The sequence below is a fragment of the Lagopus muta genome, chromosome 7 (assembly GCF_023343835.1).
Source record: "Lagopus muta isolate bLagMut1 chromosome 7, bLagMut1 primary, whole genome shotgun sequence".
NCBI lineage: Eukaryota > Metazoa > Chordata > Aves > Galliformes > Phasianidae > Lagopus > Lagopus muta.
The window spans coordinates 3,837,655-3,847,222 of NC_064439.1; positions in this window are offsets into that span (position 1 = coordinate 3,837,655).

Consider the following 9,568-nt stretch of genomic DNA (forward strand, 5'->3'; position numbering starts at 1 on the left):
GATCTTGTACCTGGTTCAAGACAACATTCACTACCAATACATGCTGGATGATGAAGGGATTGAGCACAGCCCTGCCTAAAAAGTCCTGGGGGTACTGGTGGATGGCAGCTGGACCTGAGCCAGCAATGTGTCCTCACAGCCCAGAAAGCCGACTGTATCGTGGGCTGCATCAAAAGAAGAGTGGCCAGCAGAGAGAGGGAGAGGATCTGCCCCTCTGCTCTGTGCTGTGACACCTCACATGGAGCACTGCGTCCAGATGTGGAGTCCTCAGTACAGGAGAGACATGGACCTGTTGGAGAGCATCCAGAGGAAGCCCATAAAAATGAGTCAAGGGATGCAACACCTCTCCTACGAGGACAGGCTGAGAGAGCTGGGGCTCCACAGCCTGAAGAAGGCAAAGCTGCGAGGTGACCTGAGAGAGGTCTGCCAGTATCTGAAGTGGAGCTGCAGGAAAGGAGGGGACAGACCCTTTAGCAGGGTCTGTTGTGATAAAACAAGAGGAAATGGTTTCAAGCTCAAAGAGGGCAGATTTAGGTTGGATATAAAGAAAAGGCCTTTTACAGTGAGGGTGGTGAGGCACTGGCCAGGTTGCCCAAGCTATGGTAGATGCGTCATCCCTGGAGACTTTCAAGGTGAGGCTGGATCAGGCCCTGGGCACCTGATGGAGTTGTAGGTGTCAGTGTTCATCACATGAGAGTTGGACTAGATGACCTTTAAATGTCCCTTCCAACTCTAAGGATTCTATGATTCTAGGATTAATTACACTCATTCCTTAATAGTCCTTGCCCAGGGCTATGCTGTACTACTGAAAACCATTGATACTTGAACTTCTGTGATTCATATCAATGTAATTTCTGTTCTTCACCTACATGACTCCATTAATCCAACACGCCACTTCTTTATGGGACAAATCCTGCACAGTCCCAAAGTGGCAATAAAAAATCAAATAAAATAGAGAGCCCCAATCCATTCTTCCCCCTAATAAACCAATAAACGTTCATTTGCCTTAGTGCTGTTCAGACTTTGGTGAGCACTGTGGGGTTTAGAGACTGCAGACATGAATTTCAATGGATTTGCTTGTTTGTAGACCAGACTAAGTAGGAAGTAGCAGGATAGCACAGGCACCATGTAGTTTGTATAGGATAGAAGGTTGAGAGGAGCCTCTCCCACACCTACGCACATTGTATGGGCACTCACAACAGTGCCCAGGTATCTTTAATACTTCCATACTTTCTGTGCTGATTCTTCCCCCTCATGTTGATCCCTCAATCTTTCTCCCTTTCTACATTTACATCTCATTTTCCTAGCCTGTACCTGGACTCCATATTCCCAACAAGAGGTGCTGCCCCAAGAATATTGATCTCCAGGCAGAAAAACGCCCACCCACCAGAAAAGTGAAGTTCCACATTCCCAGACATCTCAGCATCCTTTTCAGGCTGCACATCTTGCTTGCACATTCTTTGGGAGATCTCAGAAGCATTTGTTAAAGTAATTAACACCTGCAAATGTCTCTTTCAATACTGGTGGTTAAATTACTTCAGATAAATCAAATTATTCCACCAATGAGAGCTTTTTCCCTTTTTTTTTTGGCATAGACTACTTTTATTTTATAGTAAATAGCATGAGCATCATTTCTTGTATTAGTTCAGGAGAACTACTTAGCTTTGGAATACATGATGCTGCTGGATGGAAAGTGAACCCTGGGGACCCTGGGTTGCTCAGTCCACAGTCCTCAATCAGTTTATATTACTGGAAGGAAAATGATCTCTGAACAAACTTTCCTGAATGATGTGAACATGCTTTACAGGCTGTATTCTTCCAACACAGACAGGCAGCCATGTGGGATGCAGTAAACAATATACCTGTCACTCATTGTGCAAGATGGTGCAAAAAAAAAAAAAGGAAATAAAATTGAGAAGCCCAAACAGTTCAAAGAACTGAATTGCCTTCCTCGTCCTGCCACAGCTACAGTAGTTGACCCACACCTGCTGCACTTTGGTTCCTCAGCAGTGAACAGGGGTCCAGGACAAGGCAAGCATGGGAGAGGCAAGAGGCTAATGATGCCAGATCATAGAGTCATGGATTTGTTTGGATTGGAAGGGACCCTGAATGGCCATCTGGTCCAACCCCCCTGCAATGAATAGGGACACTCACAGCCCCATCAGCTGCTCAGAGCCCCATCCAATCTGATCTTGAGTGTCTGCAGGGATGGGGCACCACCACCTCTCTGGGCAGCCTGTGCCAGTGCCTCACCACCCTTATTGTAAAAGGGTTGGTTGGGTTTTTTTTGTTTTGTTTTGTTTTTTAAGTCCAGTCTAAATCTCCCTTCTGAAGATCCATCTCTGAATTGCTCATCAGGCACCTGGCACCAGCTGATCCCAGCTCCAATAGGTTCTGAAAAGTAGAAGATGATAAAGTATTTCTAATGTCCTTTGGAAAAGCAGTTCAGCAGGCCCCTATTTTTGAGGCTCTGTCTAAATGATCTTTGCAGAGTAATGAACTTAATTTACCTCGAAGGGATGAGCTGTTTCTAGTGTGATTCAAAGTTACAGCCACAGGGACTGCTGCCAAGGCAATCTCATTCATGTGTAATTCAGTAATTCCCTTCCCTGCCTTCGAGCTAGGGCTATGTGAAGCCTCTGAATGCCACTGAGGTGTGCAGCATTGTGAACAAAAAGCATACTGTAGGACAACACTCACCCACTAGAGATGCCAGGCCTAGGAAACAGAAAGAATTCAATAGATATCAGCACAGTAAAAAAACGAACACCCAGCAGCTTTATTGAATACATCCAGCTTGGGATCAGGAGTTAATGAAAGTCAGAAGAAGATCCAGCCCTTCGTGTGCTGCTGTTTGGAAGAAGGCTTCTCAGCATTTCCAGAACCTCAGGGAGAATCACAAAAGATGGGCTTCTGCAGGATGCAAAAAGCTGTGAGCCATTGCAAGCCTCAGTGGTGTGCAAAAGCAATTTGATCCCAAATGAAGCTTGTGTTTCTTCCAGTCTCTAAACTGAGCGCAGACACTCGGTTAAAAGCCAGGATGATTCCTAACAGAGATTTAATTTTTACGATCTCAGAGAGTAACTATAAGGAACTGAAAAACACTTTTATTATCTTTTCTTTTTTATATTTATTTTAAGCATAGTGTCAGATTCTCCGTGACTCCAATTCAGTGCAGTTCTGAGAACTGCAGCTACAGAATTGACTCAGATTTTAATAGGACTTGCTGCTCCTGCAGAAGATTTGTTACCATCGAACACAAGGTAACAGAATCAGCACAGAGAAGGCCGTGAAGTGGGAAGGATGATGACACGCATGAGGTCACATCTGAAGATCTCATTATCCCCTCTTGCTTTTAACCCTACAAATCTTTAGGAGGTTACTTGAAGGTTTTTATAGGGAGCCATAACACTCTTTCTTTCTTTATTCTCTGCCCAGACAACTGTTTTACAACAGGTGATGAACAACTGGCCTTCATTATGATATGATTGCATTACCCTTTGGTTCAAATCCAATTATATGGGCATCTTCCTTCTCCAAATATCTCTGATTAGTTTATACCCCTTTGAAATTATTCATTTCCTCAGCGAATGTCCTCTTCCCTGGTAAATAGGACATATTTATATACATCTCCGACCTCATTAGACTTGCACAAGGCCAGGAGATGTTGTCCACTTTCCAGATTTAAGCAGATGCCAGGGGATTGCTCTCTGCAGCAAAGTGATTTTATCATCATTCCTAATGCTCTGTATACCCAAAGATCTTTTTTAAACATCCCCCTGTGTGCATCTCTCCTCACTGTTTTGCTGATGAGTGCATTTCTCTGCCCCTGGCATGTTTACACCAAGCCTATTTCATAGAGGAGATTTCCAAAAGCCTGGAAGCTGTTAAAGCCCTACATTCCCATGAAGCCTATGGAAGTGCTTACTTTGCACTGCTGAAATTTCCCCAAAATAGGTTTTCCCTGATGGCTTTCTCCCAAGCCCTTTTTCTCCCCATGTGCAACAGCCATCCAAGAAGCTTGTATGAGCACCAGCACCTCCGTTTCCATTAGGATATGCCAGATTAGCCTAAACTGGTGAATCAGTTTCTGTATTCAAGTTTAGATTATTATTTCTTCTTAGCAAGGAACTGAACTCTGGAAAATGCTCTGGGTCTAAACTCAACCAAGCAGAGGTTAAAGACTCTGCTCCTCCATCTTCTTTTGACTCAACCTCCCTCTAGGTTTGGAAGCTGGCATCACCAAGCAAACAACAGGAGCTAGAAACCAGGAGCCAGAAACCAGGACCCACCAGTTCAACCAGGGGTCCCTCAGGCGAGCTCTGAATGGATTTGCTCTGAAGGATGACGCCAGACTTCCTCACTCCTGGCAACCATCACTTCCTACAGAGGTTCAGATCGGAAGCCCTGTAAGGAAAGCTTTGTAGAAGCCATGACTGCATTCAGAGCACTCTGTCCATTGGAGCTGTACTAGCTTTGAAGCATCCAGGGATTTTAGTGCTGGAGGATTGGAAAGGGTCAAAAGGACACAGTAGGTGGGCATGGTGGTGCTGGGTCAGCAGTTGGACTAGATGATCTTAGTGGTCATTTCTAACATTTGTGATTCTGTGATTCCACAATGCAGAGCTGCCTGCACTGCCCTGGGGGAGCTACACCTGGAACAGCTTCCTTGCATTGTCTGGGTTGTGCTAGCCATCCTAAGCCAAAGCAACACCAGGTAATGCCAACACTACCATAGGATGGTCACATTAGCCACACATTGGCTAAGAGAACAACCACATCAGCTCTGACCAGAGCAAAAGCAGAAGGCTCACAAAATCCCTCATGCAACTTTATGCCAGTGAGTCTGATGCTCACAAGCAAAGCACTCCGCAAATATCTAATGGAACTTGCAGTGGAAGGCAATAGTTTAAGGACTCACATGGGAAGCTTAATAATATCTCAGTTTATCACAGCCAGTAATAACACTATTTTTCCCACTGAGGGAGAAATTTTAATACTCTTATTATAAAATATATCTTGGAAAAGCAAACAAAGATGTAATTACAGGATTCTGTGTAGCTGAGGAGTTTTCAGATAAAGAGTAGAGAAAAGTGTTCAGCACAAATAAGAGCCAATCACTGCCTAATTTGTTTGCAAAATTTAACAAACCCTGCTGAGCACCTGGGGGATGCTATTGCAAAGGAAGCCCATGATTAATTCTCAGACTTGTAAGCAGATTAACTTTCCTGTGTCTAAAGCTCATGCATTTTATATTACTCTGCAGGAGGAGAAACCAGTGGTTTGTGTCCCCAGCTTCACCTTATCTGACACAACTTCTTCATCCATCAGGAAGCAAAATAAAAGAGGTTCATTTGTTAAGTGCAGTCGGCCTCCCATCGAGATCCTAGGACTCATCCTGGATTTGAATTCAAAGCCAGACAGGAGGAAGTCACCCTGCCTCCCTTACAACCACAGGGAACATCCCAGGTCCAGTGGGGTGAATGATCTCATCTAATTAAAGGCTCCACAGAAGATGATGCATTGTGTCTTGGACCTCTGATGGATTAAAGTGAATGCCAGAGTTAAAAAGAGGGCAGTTCATCTGACTCCTGGGCATCCACTTGTGACCACTGACAAGACTGGGATATAGTGGCATAGCTTTTAAGTGCAGACTTCCCATGTTTTCATGGCTTATTTGTATGTAATCCTAGAACAGCTTAGGTTAGAAGGAACCCAGAATATTATCTAGTTCTAACACTCCTACCAAAGGCAGTGATATCTTTTATCTCCACTGGTATACCCATCATAGAATATCCCAAGTTGGAAGGGACCTGTAAGGATCATCGAGTCCAACTCCTGGTTCCACACTGGTCCACCCAAAAACAGACCACATGTGCCAATGTTTTTACGTGTATCATCACCAGCACAGCCCTTCCGTGGGAGCTCATCCAGTCTCCACACCTTATTTGTTTTTCAGAGAGTAAAAGCACTATCTTTTAATTGAATTATTGTTTGTTTGTTTTTCTGTCTTGAAGCCTCAGGTATAGTCTGAATCCGTCCTGTTCTCCCAGAAATTGCATGAACCCAGAAAAGCAAGAAATTGGTTAGAATCGTAGAATAGAATCACAGAATCATTAAGGTTGGAAAAAAAACCCAAGTTCTCCAAGATCCCCAAGTCCAACCCCAAACCATCCCCACTGATCTCATCCCTCAGTGCCACATCACCACAGTTCTGGAACACCTCTAGGAATGGTGACTCCACCACCTCCCTGGCAGCCTGTGTCAATAACCACTCTTTTTGAGAAGTAAAAAATGTTCCTGATATTCACCCTGAACATCCCTGGTGCAGCTTGAGGCCATCATTGCTTATCCTATTACTGTCACTTAAGAGAAGAGCCCAACCTCCATATCACTACAACCTCTATTCAGGGAGTTGTGCAGTAAAATGTTGTCTCCCCAGAGCCTCCTCTTCTCTAGACTGAACTCCAACAACCTAATACACAAGTGACAGCAGAAATACTTTTAATAGGAAAGTGAATACTACAACCACCAGCCTTCCATCCTATAGATATATCCCAACAAAAACCATAGAATGGCTTGAGTTGGGAAGGGACCCCAAGGATCATCAAGTTCCAACCTCCCTGCCACATGCAGGGCCACCAAACTCCTTGTTTAATATTATATCAGGCTGCCCAGGGCCCCATGCAACCTGGCCTCGAACGCCTCCAGGGATGGGGCATCAGCCTCCCTGGGCAGACTGCTCTAGCACCTCACCACTCTCTTTGTAGAATCCTCTTGGTTCTTTGGAAATTTCTTCTCCTACAGAAAATTACATCTTTTCAGGCCCCTTCTATGCTAGGCATGAAGCCCAGTGAGCACATTAACCTGTTTAATCACAAGACTGGCTGGACTTACATCCTTGGCCTGGACTCAGGTCATTATGCCCATCAGCAGATGATGTTCTTTTTTCCCTGACAGTCAGCTCTCCCTTCTTGACACATTACCAGAACCTGGTAAAGCAGCAGTGCTTCCTGAAAACAGTTTTTACACACCCAGCAAGAAGCACACCAAAGTGACAAGGGTGAATCATTAGACGTGAGATCAGCAGCCAGAAAAGAATGCCTCGCTCTCAGTGAAACAGAAGCATGGAAACAAAAGAGAATGAATAAAAATGAAAAGCAAGATTCTAATGTATGTACTCACTGAGTAATTATAATGGCAAAGGCACACAGCGAGCTGAGAGCATCCACTGGAAAAAAAAGTTGAATACCAAGGAAGACAAATGTCAGGTCTATTTGCTAAAGATCTCAGTTCTGTCTAATTTCTGAGCAAGGCATGTGAACTACCCAGAAATCCCCTGTATAGGAAGGTACATTCAGGCAAGCATTTGCATTTCTCCACTGAGATTCTCAACATATGATTGCAGCCTCCAGGAAAGCAGAGGGCAGGCAGTGAGCAGGCAGTTGGCAGGAACCTTCTGAGGCTCGCTCAGACTGATATTTCACCTGCAAATCTCACATTCACAGCTGAATTTCCTCTGCTTTGATAATGCTTTAAGCATCTGCTTGGCTTTAATTGTTACAACTGGGGAAGCACAGTGTTACAAATACAATGAGTATAATCCCTTTCCTTTAAATCTTCCCTGTATAAATAATCACAGAAATGAAAAAAAAAAGGTAAGAATTTGAACATATCTTTCTTTGTACCTTCTTATAGAACAGTGCTTCTGGATATTAAACATTTTTCAATTACTTTTTTTCTCTTCAGTTGCAAGAGTCACTATCCTGTCTTAATTCTAGCTATTTGAATGACAGCCTAAAACTTCTCCAAGGGTGAAGTTATATTACTTTCTTTCAGTCTCTGTTTTCCACTAATGATTTTTGCTGCTATGCACTGTGAAACACCATGATTCCACCCCCCAATCATTTTCTATTGTCAGTAAGTTTCTAAAAGTTTCTATTGTCAGAAAGTGTCTAAAAGAGCCCTCATCATCTGAAATACCCACCAGCTTAAGTCAATCAACTCATTTTTTGACAAGTACCCCAAGTTTGGGATTATCGAAGACAAGTGAAAGCCATGGATCAACGGAGGCCCAAATGGTTGAGGGCCATGAAAACTGTGCTGTAAAATTGATCTTTGAAGGGAATTCTGGGGAAAGAAGTGCAAGGGAGCTTGGAAGGAAAAGAGGCGCAGAAATAAATTTGTAAGAGGTGTAGCTACTGTAAAATCTCTCTCTGATTTTGAAGTAAAGTTTCCATGCCTTTGCAAGAGACCAATATGCCTGTTCCCCACCACTCCTCCTCCATCCTTACACCTGAACACAAGCTCATCTGATAGCCTAAGCAAAGACTGTGACAGGATTTGAGATGCTACGGCAGCTGGTTCAAGCAGCATCCTGGCTAACTTCATAGAATCATAACGTCATCAAGTCATGACAGTTGGAAATGACATCCAAGATCACCAAGTCCAACCCCAGCCCATTCCCACCATGCCCACATCTCCTTGCAGGCATCATAATATAGAAGAGAGCTTCATGGGTCAGCAATCTCTTAAACTTTCCAAGTTTCATTCTATTGGAACTTAATCTCTGCTGCAAATTACATCAATGATGTCATTTAAAACTGGATGGAGCTTCTTTATGGAAGAAGAGGCTTCTAGATACAGCAGTACAGTTACAGTGGAAGCATTGCTCCTGCACAAAAAAAAAAAAGAAAGAAAGAAAGAAAGAAACCAACAAAATACCTCTTCCTTCTTCCCTCATTTTATTCTATTTTGGTTTGTCTTCAGGGTAGAAGCATACCTGGTGAAATTGAAGAGAACTTATTTGATGTAAAAATATCTAGTGGAGGCAAGTTCTTCTGTCTTTTCCCTGAGGGTGGGTGCTGAATCCAACCCCAGGCAGCTTTATCTTAGTTAAGGTGAAAAGCAATCTGTGTTTTATCTCCTCTAGGGCTACAGAATAACAGATATAACTTTGCTCAAAATACGAGGCCATTTCCACACTAGTCTCCAATTTCCAGCAGTTATCTTACTAAGACTGCCATATTTGTTGTATTCACAGCATTGATTTGAATAGAGCAGTTACTCCCAGGAGTTCTTCCTAGCTTGGTTTGCTTGTGTTTAAGAATGGACTAAGAAAATTCACAAGTGTGATGTAGCATATCTGTTCCAGAAAAAAAAGAAGATGCAGAAGTTGTATGATGGAGAATGGACACTTTCAGATTAACTAAAAGCAGTTCCTTATATAGAAAATTACCTCATTTGGAAATGAGCTCCTTTCTAGAAAGCATCTCCATAAAAAGAAGAGAGAGAAGAGCCAGAGATAAAAACATGTTTGCATCCACCACTTATTTAAGTGGAAGCCTTTTTAAAATGCATGCTGTTTGTTGCTATGAGTTTTAAATCTAAGATTTCTGATTATCCTCAATTACATACAATTACTTGATTAGACATGAGGCAGACCTGGGCTTTTACTGGAATCACAGCTTTCATGACTCACAGTGGTAAAATGAGCACTGCAAGTTAAATGACATTAATCACTGTTGTATCTAGATGCTCTCCAGAGAAAAAAATGGACCAAGTTACA